The sequence below is a fragment of the Medicago truncatula genome, chromosome 2 (genome assembly GCF_003473485.1).
Source record: "Medicago truncatula cultivar Jemalong A17 chromosome 2, MtrunA17r5.0-ANR, whole genome shotgun sequence".
Lineage (NCBI taxonomy): Eukaryota > Viridiplantae > Streptophyta > Magnoliopsida > Fabales > Fabaceae > Medicago > Medicago truncatula.
Window position 1 is genome coordinate 30,472,492 of NC_053043.1, and position 14,794 is coordinate 30,487,285.

The window sequence follows — 14,794 nt, forward strand, 5'->3', positions numbered from 1 at the left end:
TGTATACATACTTGTTAAGCGGATTATGATGATGTTGTTGTTGCTTGTGAATTAATTATGTATATTTGCAAGATGATGTATTTGATGTTATAGGGTGTTAGATTCAATTGAAGATTTAATATCTATATTTATTGTTGTGAATCTCACCCCTTCTGCTTGAAAATGTTGCCCTTCCTATGGGTAACTTGCAGGTGATCCTGAGTAGTTGGTGGTGGCTCAATGTCGTGTCTAGGGCTCTGATACGTGGGATGGGAATTATTATTTATATTATTGTTGTTTTCCTTCCTATGTATCAATTTTTTTGGAACTTGATGATGTGGCCCTTTGTTGGTTGATTTATTGTTGTTAGGCTTTATGCCAAGATATTATATGGAGAATTTTAACCGTTGTTGTGGTTATTTGAAATGCAAACTTTCCGCTGCATGATTTTTGAAGTTATGGACGATGTTGGGTTAAATAGTTTTATTTTCTATTTAAGGAATTTTGAATTTGTGATGTAGCATGCCCGTTTGGTGCTTAACTCTGATGTATATTTGTTATTTAATTACTTTTGGGTAACGGGGTGTTACACTATGCCTGCAGAATTTGTGCCTTCAAGATGGGAATGAATTTGAAGCTAATTCTTCAAAGGACTACACCCAAATCAGTCAAAGGATTACTGGTGAATGATCAAAGGAACTCAACGACTCTTTAGACGTGCTAATCATCTTAACGTCTCTTTCACGCCTCTATATAAAGGAGTGAAGACTTGAAGATTGTAGATAGAGATACACAAGTTAAAAAGCGCCAAAACTCTGTCAATTTGATTCTACAAAGCACACTGAATTTCTGCACTGATTTGATACATCTTAGAAATTCAAAAGTCTAGAGTCTTTATTGTATTGTATTGTGAACACCACTGATTGTATATCAAGTGTTCAAGTCAAACTTATCTCTTTGTATTTTTGTTTGATCAGAAGACTCTTGCCTGTGTGCTTGAGCATTAGAAGACTCTTGCTTAGTGCTTGAGCATTGGAAGACTCTTGCGTGTGTGCTTGAGCATTTTTGAGAAGTCTCATACTTAGAGAGTATTGAGCATTTGTAATCTTTGTGATTATAGTGAAATCTCCTTGGAAGTGCAAGGGGGACTGGACTACTTCCGTTTTGTGGAAGGAACCAGGATAACTGCTTGTGTCTTGCTTTTCTTTTCTCTGCTTTGATCTTGTCCGCTGCATATCTGATTCTGATCATTTCATCAGAAGCATTCACAAACTGCTTCTAAAGTTTTATTAGAAGAAGTATTTTTAGAGAGAAAAAGAAAACACAATTCAACCCCCCCCCCCCCTTTCTTGTGTTTTTCTCACCTTCACCCGCCCCATTGCCATGCCTAGTTTAGCATTTTTCTTTCGTAATAGTTGCTTTTTTATTTTATTTTATTATTGGATCAAAATATACACTTCAATTGCATAAGTGTGATGTTTCATTATGTGAGTCACTTAAAATAACTATAAAACCAAGTTTGAATTCTTTATAAACTTGCAAGCGAAGATGCTCTTATAAATATAACCGGAAAAAAAATTTATTTATTTTTTGATAAGCGACTTGAAGAAATAATTAATTAGTTATTCGGTCAATGTTCATAATTGTCAATATATAATGAATAATAGAAGAATGACTTGTTAAAAAAATAAATAATAGAAGAATTCTTTTCTGTAGAAATAACAATGAAATATTGCTCAAAGATATAAAATACCAAATCTCTCCAAATTCTCATTCAATACTCAATGAACATGAGTTTGTATAGTTAGGCATAATAACCAACAAAACATTTTTGCAGAGAAATAATAATTTAAACAGATACAGGTTGTGCCAATAGAATTTTCACAACATTAAGTGACTTTTATTTTATTTTTCGTTTAGGATTAATGAATAAGTTGAATGATTATTTAATCAATCATCAAGCTTGTCCAAACCCAACTCTTTTACAAGCTTTTCACATTCAGGATCAATACTCTTTTCTCTAAATATAAGGGGATTAACAATACGAACCAAGGAATCACGACCCACGTTCTTGGTGGGGACAATCATGTCGGATTTGTTCTCCATAAACCCTGTACATGTACCCTTTGTATTTTCGGGTTTCACCATGCAAACGTCTTCCTCGTGATCACCTTTACATACAATCATGTAGAAACCATCTTTGTCGGTGGTACTCTCCTTCTTGAATGTCACATTTTTCTATCCCTTAGTGCACTCTATAGTCACTTTAACACCTGCGCATCATTTGATCAAGATTAGACCGTCAAGAATCCGAGCTAATTGAAATAACAACTAAAATTCAGAGACAAAAATAAAAATAAAACTTAAACTCATCTCTAATTTCGTCGTTAAATGTCAAAGATGCTAGTTTTGGCGATCAATTTTATCGTTTCCATCTCTAATTTCTATGTTCATTTCAAAAAAATTCTAGCATTAATGATATATTAATATTATATATATATATATATATATATATATATATATATATATATATATATATGGGATAGGATCAAATGACACCATCGTGTCAAAATTAGTTTGACACCAAATCTCATCCATTCATTATATTTAATCCAAAGGTTTAAAGTTATCCCTTGTGTAACACCCCGAAAATTACATGTAATGATTTAATGAAGTTAATTAGAAGAATTCTTGATTTTTTTTATAATAATGGTGTTATGATGCTAGAATATTATGTTAGCTATGAAGATATAGACATATTATGATTAATGACGTGCTATGAGGATTATTATGATGAAAGGGAAAAATAAATAGAGTAATATAGAGGCAGGAGGTGTAGAATAGAAGTTTTAATTAAGTGGGGGAGGGAGAAGTAAAAAATAAAAATAAAATAAAAATATATAAAATAGAATGACAGGAATAATATTATGAGGTTAGCCCATATATAAATAGAGAATTAACAATCAAGGTTGTCACTTTTGCTGAAACGTAGAAGCAAGAGAAGAAGAGAGAAGAGGAGGAGAAAACCCTAGTTTCGGAGAAGAGAGCCGGAAAGCTGTGACTTCGAAGATTCGAGGTAAGGGGGAGATTCCTACTACTTTAGGGTGTTTAATCTATGATGGGGGTAACTTTATTTAGTATGATGTGTTTCTTTTGATATGATTTATGATGGAATTATGGTGATGAATAAAGGCAATGATGTTGTTGAACGAATGGGATTTATGAGATTAATTTAGGGTTTATAAATTGAAGATTTTGATCTCGAAAAGAGTAGGTAATCCGGTGAGATAATGGAAAAGTTAATGTTTAGATGATAGGGTAACCCTAGGTAATGTCTCCTATCAATTCAGGATCAAACTAGGTCAAAAACAGAGATTTCTAGCCAAGTTAGGAGTAAATTCGAGGGCAAAAACGCTGTTTTTTGGGTTCTGAAAACTGCCCAATCGTACCACGATTGAAGCCCAACGTGCCACGATTTTTCCAGAAGTGAAAACCATTTTTTAAGCTGTCCAAACGTGCCACGATTGGAACTCAACGTGCCACGATGCAGTGTGGACTTAGACTATTTTTAACCTATTTTTATGCATCCAAAGAGTTCCTAAGATGTATAGTAAGGTCCCAAATCAATAAACTTAGATGAGATGAGTTTAAATAAGGGTTATGAGAGTAGTTTCATAAGACGTAATGAATTTAAAACAATACGAGTATCAAAAATATTAGAGGAGAACTAAAGTAAGGATATGGGTTATTCGATGACTGTAGTGATAGGAAATATTTGATGAACCTTAAACATAATTTGGTGAGAGGGAGACATGACTATTATAAGGGAGAATACAGAAGGATAGTTGTGGTAGTCGTCAATGACAAATGAATTCCCAATGTAAAGGTAAGAGTCGTAAACTATTAAATCTAAATGAGAGAGTATGCTTAAGTGTCGTTAGGATTAATTATCTCAAAAATCAAAAGAGATTAGGTAGTGAAATGATGAAGGACTTAGAAGCGAAGTAGAGAGAGTTGTGAGAGGGTAATTCAAGAACTAATGAGGATCAAAATAGTAGTAAATTAGAGTAAAGGATAGATGCAACGATGAGACTACATGAAGAGCAAGAACTAGGGTGAATTAAAGAGACACGATGGTAAATGAATAAGGTAATAAATGACGTTAATGACGTGGCAAAGTATGAAGTAAGGTACAAGATATGAATGGGTTAAAGAAATGAAAATACGATGATAAGAGGGAATAATAGAGTAGATGGTTATGGGTAATTGATGAGGTTAAACATAATATCCTTAAATAATAATGAGCTTAGGAAGGTTGTTAGGTTGTAGGGAATAAGAGTTAATATAAGAGGTAATGTTAAGGAGTTGATGAGGTGCATATAAATGAGGAGAATGATAGGTGGGTTAAGTGAACGGATAAGATGAAGGATGAAATATGTCACTAGGAGTAAAAGATGTAGAGAATGAAAATTAAACTAATGGTGGGTGTAAGAATTAGATATGATGTGAATATGACAAAATTATGAGTTAGACATAAGTAGACGAATATATGGTGTAAAATAATGATGAGTTGCTAATGACATAAGATGATGATGTAAAATGATGTTATGATTATTAAAGACAAATGATGTAAAATGATGTATGACGAATGACGTACTTGTTTTCTAATAACAAGCAATATGACGAGTAACTATGACGTAAAGATGATGTGTTGTTTATGTGTCTTCTAAATGATGTTTTGGTGGGTCCACCATGCATCATATCATACTGCATAATGACGACTGACGGATGACGGATGTAAGTTCAGTAACACACCTCTGACTTACATTATTATGACGATAGGATCCGGTACCGACATGCATGTAAGTCTAGGGATGAAGTATGTTGCATATAGGTCTTGTTAGGTGAACTGTGATATGTGCTAATAATGTGAATATGATATATGTGCTAAAGGTGTGCATAAGATGTATGTGTTAATGATGTTTATGAAATGAATTGTGTGAATATTATGATGAATGATTGAGGATGGTATGATGAATGATTGATGATGATGAGATGAAGGACCGATGAAGATATGATTATCTACTTTATTATTCATGTATCCCAATATATGTTATGATGTGAATTCTCACCCCTTTGCTGTTGTTTTGTGTATTTTGGTGTCTGTACCCTTGGGGTACAGATATTCAGGACGAGGAGCTTTAGATTTGCGAGATGCTTAGAAGGTGACGATGGGGGACATACCACCGTAGCTATTATTTGGGATATTAAGTAGTCGAATAGATACGTGCTCTGATCTGTAACACTAGGGTTCGGTTAAGCTATTTTTATTAAATAATGTTAAAGACAAGACATTTATAATTATGAAATTTTATTATGAAGTATTATTTTTATGAAGTATCTTCCGCTGTTGCATCTGATTCTCTATTATTTTATTATGTGAAAGATGAATGAATATGTGTGACATCCTTTTTCGTTAAAACCATGATTATTATTATTATATAAAATTACCGTCGGGAATTACGGTGTTACACCTTGTATAATTCTCCTACACCAATTTCTCTCTTTATCACCTAATTAAAACAAATCTTTATTATAAATTCATTATCAATCATTTCCTTTTTTCCCCATTTTTACTACTTATTACTCTTAAGTGTTAAAAAAAATCATGATTATGGTTGATTGGATCGGTCATCACCACGGATAATTATATAAATTGAATTAAAAAAATTACACATTCAATCAAAACACCAAAGTGATTCTTTTTCTTTCACCATTGTTGCTATCTAACCTCTCAAAAATTGCTGCTAATTAGATTATTTTATCACTGATCATATTGTTTAAGCTTAATTACCTCAACAACAGTAAGCTTCAATGTCTTCTGAAAAAAATTAAAACGACCTTTTTTTTTTGAAGAAAAAATGTAAAGTAATAGTTGCTACGAACAGTAAAAAAGACGAAATGCACGGGTGTATGTACTCCGTTGATTTTCACAACTGCACAACCATGATTTCCACAAATAATGGACTAATTAGTTTTTTATTTTTTAAAAACTGCACATGTTATATTCTTTACTTTTCTTTTACGATCTCTTCGTTCAATATGACAATGCTCAATGAAAAAAAAAATAATAATAATAATAAAAAAATGAGAGAAAAAAATGATTGATAATGAATTTATGACAATAAATGTTTTCCTTTTTTTCTTAATTAGATGTTAAAGGGAGAAATTGGTGTAGGAGAATTATCTTGTGGATAGTTTTAAACTTTTGGATTAAATGTGATGAATGGATGAGATTTGGTGTCAAACTAATTTTGACATCATGGTGTCATTTGATCCTATCCCTATATATATATATATATATATATATATATATATATATATATATATATGATGATAAATAATGGGTTAGAAAATATAAGTTGTGTCATAATATTGTTGTTATTTACATTCTAGGGGTTTGCTCATCCTTGTCTGCATTTGGAAGGCGCAAGGATCACAGATGATCTGGCCATTAACAACGAAAAGATCATCTTTATTTTCTTTTGTAGTTGAAAGCATATTTATGTCATATATATGAGATCTTCTGTAGGTGAGAGCATCAAGTGGTCCAGCTAAGACAGATGAGAAGCAAAAAGCTGAGACAATGAGAGCAACGACAGCAAATGATATTGCCATTTTATTTGTTTATTATTTATTGTTGTTTGTTGATGGTGGTTTATTGTTCTGATTTTTATTTCCCCTTGTGATGAAAAACAATGTGATACTACCAAGACTTATATTGCAATAATCTTGGTCCAATCGTTTGTGTGTGGTAATTAACAAATTATGGAGTTTTTTATATTTAGAATCAGAAAGATTTGCTCATATTTTGATTTTCCACCAATGGTTTATTTGACTTAACAAATGAATGAGATAAAATTTCGGAGCCTCTTTCAAATTTGTATTGCCTATTTGGAAAAATAAATATAATTACTATCATTGTGTTGGACATGATTTATTTTAATTTATTTTATCTAAATTAGAAAAAATAAACAAAATGTTTGTGTAGTTAAAAAATGATTAGACACTAACAATAGATAAGTTCAAGTGGTTAGATATTCTCTTATGTATGAAAAAAATTCAGTTGAAAAGAGAGAATTCACCTTACCCCTCATAAGTTAATCGCAAGACATTAATCACTACTAAACATTGGTAAAAAAAATCCACTAGACAACTCAGTACCTTAACGTTAAAAGAGGTGGGCTAAAACATTCAAACCCTATACTTTTAGTTTTTTTATAGGGAAAACCCTATATTTTAAGCTGGTCTGCTCCACACCATCACTTTACATAAGAGAATATACAAATAAAAACATGTGATTTTTTTATTTTATTTTACAAAGATCACATATTTAAGCTAACAAAATGTAACTTAGGCAACTTGAATCGATGGTCTACAAAAAATCATAGTTACTTAGGCAAATTAGGCAACTTGATTTTACAAATAATCATAAGTTATTAGTACTAACTAAAGATTGTTTTTCACAATGTTACATAGGCAACATGAATCGCATCACAAGTATTGAACTCTATAATAATATATCAGTTTGATTTCTTTGGAGTTTGATAGACTAGTGAAATATTTGTCGTGGTTTGAAATTAAGTTTGGGATTTCTTTTTGAAATTAGAAACATCTTAAGCTTGGGGTGGGGTACTAGTAGAACTTGGTAATAAAAAAATGAAAAAGAAAAATGTAGATAAAACTTAAAAATTGATGGTACAAGTTGAAGGAAATTCATATCAAATTCCAAGGCATTTCAAGAGGGAAGAACGCTTGAAAAAGGGACTAAGACTCAAAAAATCGCACAAGAGCTATTAACTCATGTGCCCGTGCACTTGAACCATGCACCCATCCGCATGATGCAGCCTTGGCAAAGAATTTAATCCTACAAATCGCACAATAGTAAATTTCTTAGTTTTTACATTAATTTCTTTTAATCAAATTTAGTATAAATTTAGGGTTTTGACTCATCTTAAGGGAACGCTGCAATTGTAACTGGTTGGATTGTGGCATATGTAACACCTCGTTTTTCCAACATAAAAATTTCATAAAAATAATCAGAGTTTTCCACATAAATACTACACTTCATTTCTTAAAAATCATAAACGGAATAATTAACTAATTATCCATCAAAATTCAATAACAAAATATTCAATGCTTTGCAGCGGAATTTATTTCAACATCTAAATAGTCTTTGGCACAAAGGCCTCAATAACGTCACATAAAATCCAATCTAAAACATAGTCATGTAAAATCATAATCAATACGTAAGGAATAGAAAAGCATGCAACAAAGTCACATCCCGTTACGTATCAGAGCACCTAAAGACACACGTGAGGAGGAAACCACTCATGACAGCAACTTAATCTCGATCACCTGCAAGGTACTCATACAAAGAGCAACATTTCCAAGCAGAAGGGGTGATATTTCACATTCAATAATAATAAGCATATAATTCATCAAAAGCATTTAACAACTTATACTTCATCAATTAATAACATTACTCTTCATATAATACTTCATTAATAACTCAATCAACTTCTAATCATCATTAACTTCATATGCATTACATTATACACAACGTCATACAGCCACATAAACATCATCTTATAACATCATATACTTCACATCATAAACATCATCATATAACAACATAATCACATCATAAACAACATCATAAGCACTTCATTAACGACACATGGGCAAATAACAACTTAACAACAACGACACGACTTCAACTCGACAATGCAACTTAGACATCTTACACATCTTGAACCATCTAGACAAAATGCAACTACGACCTCTTAATCATGCATGTGGTACCAACCAGGGCATCAAGCCCCCAACGTATTGAGCGTAAATAGGCTCACAGGGCATCAAGCCCTCAACTTACAGGGCATCAAGCCCTCAACATAATATGTATAAATATACATTACAGGGCATTAAGCCTTCAACTTAAATGAGTATGCATGGACTCAACATCTTACAACTTAGACATCTCATATGACTCCAATAATTTGGATCAACATCTTACAACTTAAACAACTTAGACCAACATTAGCATCCTAATTACGACAGCAAGGCAGCACCATTAAATAATATGCAGCAAGTCAACATCAACAAAATCATCCAATGTAACCATTACAATTTCATATCAACATCTTTCACAATATATAAATCTTTCACATTTAATCATCAACTTAAATTCACAACGTGTTAAAAAGACGCAAGAACATGAAACAGGACGTGCTGTCAGAGAGCAACTCGGTAAAAAGCCACTTTTCACCTCAAAATCTCAATTTTAACTTCCCTATGCCCAAATTTGATCCAAAAACTTGTCTAACCATTTCTATACATGTTAAGGCACTCAAAACCATATAAAACATTGCACTAAGAATAACTCATGATCTGAACATCAATTCTACACAAATTCAACGGATTTTCTACTCTATTAACAACTAATTACAACTTCAAAACCTAATTTCCAAATTCCCATAACTACAACCTACAACATGCTAAACTCAATTTCAGAATTATACAACTTAGAATTCGAGAAAGTTAGTCCCACCCTTATCTTAAATTAGATGATCGGACTCTACAAGATTGCTCCTCTTCTCACAAGATTCTTCTCTTCTCTGACTTCTTTCTTCTCTTGGTTTCTCCCTTTTTCTCCAAAAACAGGTTTCATGTAATCCTTATTTTCTAATTCTAACTCTCCCTTTTATATAAATTCTTAACCTACTTATTTTCTCTTATTTCCAAATTTGTCCTCCCAGTCTCAATATTCTATTCTAATATATATATATATATATATATATATATATATATATATATATATAGGGCATATCAAGTGAGAGGGCTTTTTATTGTGAGAGGGTGAGAGGAGCTTTTATCATCCGTTAGATCAAAATCAATGGCTTATATTAAACCTCTTAATTTAAGAACTCACACATTTTATCTTTCAGCACCCTCATCTCCTTACGTGACTTTTCCCTTCATCACAACAAGATTCTTCGTCTTCTCTCCCATTTAGTTGTGAATGGTGATTCTTTTATTTCAAATTTAACAATTCGAGTTCTTAGGCAAGCTATTTTGTTAAATCAACTCTAATTTTGCTATTAAAAAAAATGCTTCTAGTCCAACATTGAAAGAGAGAAATTGGGATTATAGAATATTTTTTATGTTCATCTTTTAGCTATAGAATTCAGAATACATCATCGAATTGTCAATTGAATCTTTACAAATCATATTTGTTCCAATCCCTCTTTTCCAAGATTAGCTTTTATGGCTACGCAACCTGTTTTTGTGACAAAGGAGGAACTGGAATCGACAAAAGCAGATGAAAGACTACTCACGTACAGAAAAGGTGAGTTTGTGACTGCAAAGATGAAAATTTGTTGCAATTTATTATGATGGTTCAACGTGACTGAAAAAAAAAAATTCATGGATGCTAGATCTGGAAATGAAGTAAAATTTGTTGCAATTTAATCGATAAAAGGAAACTGTAAATGGGTTTCATGTAGTCATTTGGATATGATAAAAATCATATGAGAAGAGAGTGAGTCACATAATTTATTTATTTGATGGTTTCTCAATTATCATTTTTTGGGAAAAGATGATTTCGTTGTGCTTAATCAAAGAGAAAGTGGAAATAAAAAGTGATAAACCAATTGCAGACTGCAGCAGAGTCACCGATTGTTGCGAAGGAGATGAGGAAAACAGAAAAAATTGAAGTGTGTGAGGTCTTAAATTAAGAGGTTTAATATAAGCCATTGATTTTGATCTAACGGTTGTTAATAGCTCCTCTCATCTCTCACAATAAAAAGCCCTCTCACTTGATATGCCCCCCCCCCCTCTCTCTCTCTCTCTCTCTCTCTATATATATATATATATATATATATATATATATATATATATATATATATATATAATATTTCTATAACAAATAACAAATATATCTCTATAACAAATATATTTCTATAACATATATATATATATTTCTACACCAAATAAGAAATATATTTCTACATCAGATAACATATATTTCTACACAAAATAACATATATTTCCACACCAAATAACATATATTTCTACACCAAATAACGTAATATTTCTACACCAAATAACATATATTATACTAATAAATACCAACATATAACATAACAAAATATCACTCATCAAAACAAATCGACTAAATTATAAAAAGACATCTAAACTCAATAAAAATAAATAAATAATAAAATAGGGTGTTACAGCATATAAAAATAAAACTTCCAATACTATATCACGGGGTCATATTCTACTTTCGTAGATCAAAATAATCAACCAATCGAGTTAATTCTAGTAGAGATGGAAGGGCAAGGATTCCTTAATCGTCGTTATACTTCTAAATCACAACACCCTAATCTCGCATTTGAGCAGAACAATTAACACCCTAATAAATTCCACTAATCACCAAGTTGAACGGCAATCTATGTTAAAACGATAACTTACTATTTTATTACTTGCGTACGATTTGATGCACTTTGCAATTTCGTCATTATAGACCAGAAAAATGGATCCAAAAACCATACAAAACTGAATTTTATTGGATACTTTTTATTTTTTTATTAGGATGATATGTTGAACCGATTGATTTTTAAAATCACCATTGTCTTTACTTTTTTATTTTTTATTTTATTTTTAGCATATTATACTTATCTATTACATCAAATCTATAGCTTTATCGTGTGTTTATTTATTTATTATAATATTAAACTTAATGAAATACTTGCACGATTATAATATGGAAGATTCCCGTAATGATGATACAATTGAAGTTTCAACATTTCAATTTTGACCAGTCTCACAAAGGGCTCCGTTTGAATTGGCTTATTTTAGAGCTTATGCAAAGCAACATATGCAAATATATAAACATTAATGTATTATTTATAATCTTGTTACGGTAGTTTATGAAAAAACAACTTATAAACATACAATTTTTGTTAATAAGATCTTATAAATTAAGATAAATGCTTAATAATTTGCGTAACTTCTTTTTCCTAAGCTTAATATAAGTTTAATCCAAACATGCCCAAATTCATTAATAGCTCTGTAGAATATTTTCAGAATAAAATATATATATATATATATATATATATATATATATATATATATATATATATATATATTGCGTAACAATAAAGCATTTTTCATTTTTACTTGAAAAAGCGTTTTAATTATTAGCTTGAAAATAAGTAATTTTTTGCATACAAGATTATTTTTGCATACAAGATTATATTTGCCTAAGAAAAAAAAATGATTCGTAGATAAAATCGAAACTATTACAATAAACTTCCACAAGAGTTTTTGTATTCAAACATGAGCGAAAACGTTCAAAGTTAATAATTTTTTTTTTTAACAAGCAAAAATGTCAAAGCTAATAATCTTGATATTGTTAATTGAACTAAACCTTACAAACTAATAAAAACGAGATTTAATATTTGCATATTCTAAAACATACAAACACCGAGGCTCTAGATTTTTGGTTAAGTACGATTTTTTTGTTAAGTACCGTAGTAGTTAGAGCTCACACATTTTAAATGTGAATAAGTGGGGTATTTGGAATTCGAACCCCAACTCCTAAATATAAAATGTAATATTCGTATAAATTGAGCTAAGCTCACGTGAGTGAGTTTCAACTTTCAATAGTTGAACATGAGTGAAAGTGTTCAATATCAGTATTGTCAATTGTACGAATAAAATGAGATTTAAGTATATTTGGTTTTTTTTTTTAAATATATTTTTAGCATATTTTAATCGTAACCACTTTTACACATTTTTTAGAATTTTTTTTCTAAGTAGGGAGAATGACAGACATCAGGCGACAAAATCGACATCCCAACTAGGTTGGCATCCTGGAAACCTCCGTCCTCTACCCACCAAACTCTTAAAATTTATTAATAAAGGGAAAAAATATATACAAGGAGAGGTGGGACTATGCCAAAACCCTCAAAGAAAAAACAAAAGGAAAAAGATCAAACGACTACGGAAATCTATAGTTTGACAAGCCAATTCTGTCTCGATAGAAATCTGTATGCAACTCCTCTCGAAGCGTGTCCAACCAATCAGAGCCCTGAACTGCATGACCCGTATTTGCTATTTACTAATGACATGAAACTTCTAAGGCTATGCATTAATCAGAAATAAACAAAACAATAGAATAACCTCACTGCCCCAAAGTGCCCAAAGATTGTTGGAACAAAATTTGTTTAATAATACTACTTTGAGTTTTGATGATAACAATGTATTAAAAATGTCAATTGAATATGCTAATATTTGTTCAAGTGAGCAGGACCATAGACAAAAAGTTGTATGTCTTTAGAGCAAGTATAGGTTCTAGAAGAACAAACGAGAGCAATGGAATTTACAAAAAGGAAGCTTGTGTTGCAAGATAGAGTCAGAAGAAGAGAGCGTCTGAAGACCATCAGAAGCTGTCTACCAGAAGCTGACGTCATCAGAAGATGGAGTTCATCAGAGTCTGAAGACTAGAACATGAAGTTTGTTAGAAGTTGTTAATCTGAACACGTATGATTGCAGAAGGAATAGAAGCCTGGAGCAACTGCTATTTCAGAGGAATTAGAAGGCATTGGATGTTTATCCACTGAAGAGCGCATAAAAGGACATAGTACAATTGTACAACCACTACCTCCACTACTCCACTCTTCATGTCTGCAATAGTACAAGATTACAGCTGTGACTGCGCTGGCGACTCTCTATTTAGGGAATGAATTTGAAATTGTTCCTTTATATGACAAGCAACATATCATTGGTGATTATCAAGCTTCACAACGACTCTTTTTGATGTGCTGGCAATCTTCAACGTATCTTTCACACTTCTATATGAAGGAGTGAAGACTTAAGATTGTAAGAGACTCACAACAATTTTACAAGTGCCAAAACTCTGCTAAAATTGTTTCACATCAAAGTTCACTTAGAATTTCTTAAGAACTTTCATATCTTAGAAATTCTAGAGTCTTAAGAGTCTACATCTGATTTGTGTTATGAACACCACTGATTGTATATCAAGTGTTCAATCTCAAACATATTTATGTGTAAAGAACAGTAGTTTTGCCAATGTGTTGAGAAAAAGGATGGCAGCAAAAGCAAGGCTTCATAGAAAAAATGTACTCTAAAGTAAGAAATAAAAAAGGATGAAAACTGAAAATTCTGTCATGTTTAATCAAAATATGCCACTAAATTTATCAGTAGACATAACACAACTATCTGAAATTTCTCCAAACATTATAAGTTTAGGAAGTAAAGTAGCAAATGAGTGTTTAGGTAAGAGATTATTCACTATTTTTTAACATATTTTACTTTTTAATATCAGTCAATATAATAGTTTTGTGAATGATCATCGGGATATTATGATATTGGTGATCATACTTTTGAATTTCAATATTGTGGCAAATATGTGGTATCAAGAAAGGTTGGAAAAATCTAAACATGCAAGCCAATCCAAAATTTACAATGTCATGTGGAAAGGGAAAGGTGCAATTGCCATTGTTAAAAACACTCCTAAATTACTACAAGAATTGTTATTCAACAATGACTCATTTGATTCCAAAAAGTTTCAACAACACGTACAACATGATTTTTGCGTTCACATCACATGGTGCAAATTTCGACAACTGATTCAATAATGGAAGAGGACCACCAAATATCAGAATTCAGGGTCAGCCATGCCACATAATTGGTAGTTTGGCAGAACAAAATCCAGGGTCTCCACAAC

The 14,794-nt window shown here is 31.4% G+C and overlaps 1 pseudogene; it reads right to left on the reverse strand.

The window, feature by feature from the left end:
- Positions 1–1,929: 1,929 nt before the first annotated feature.
- Positions 1,930–6,657, reverse strand: LOC11416228 (olee1-like protein; annotated as a pseudogene).
- Positions 6,658–14,794: the final 8,137 nt, after the last annotated feature.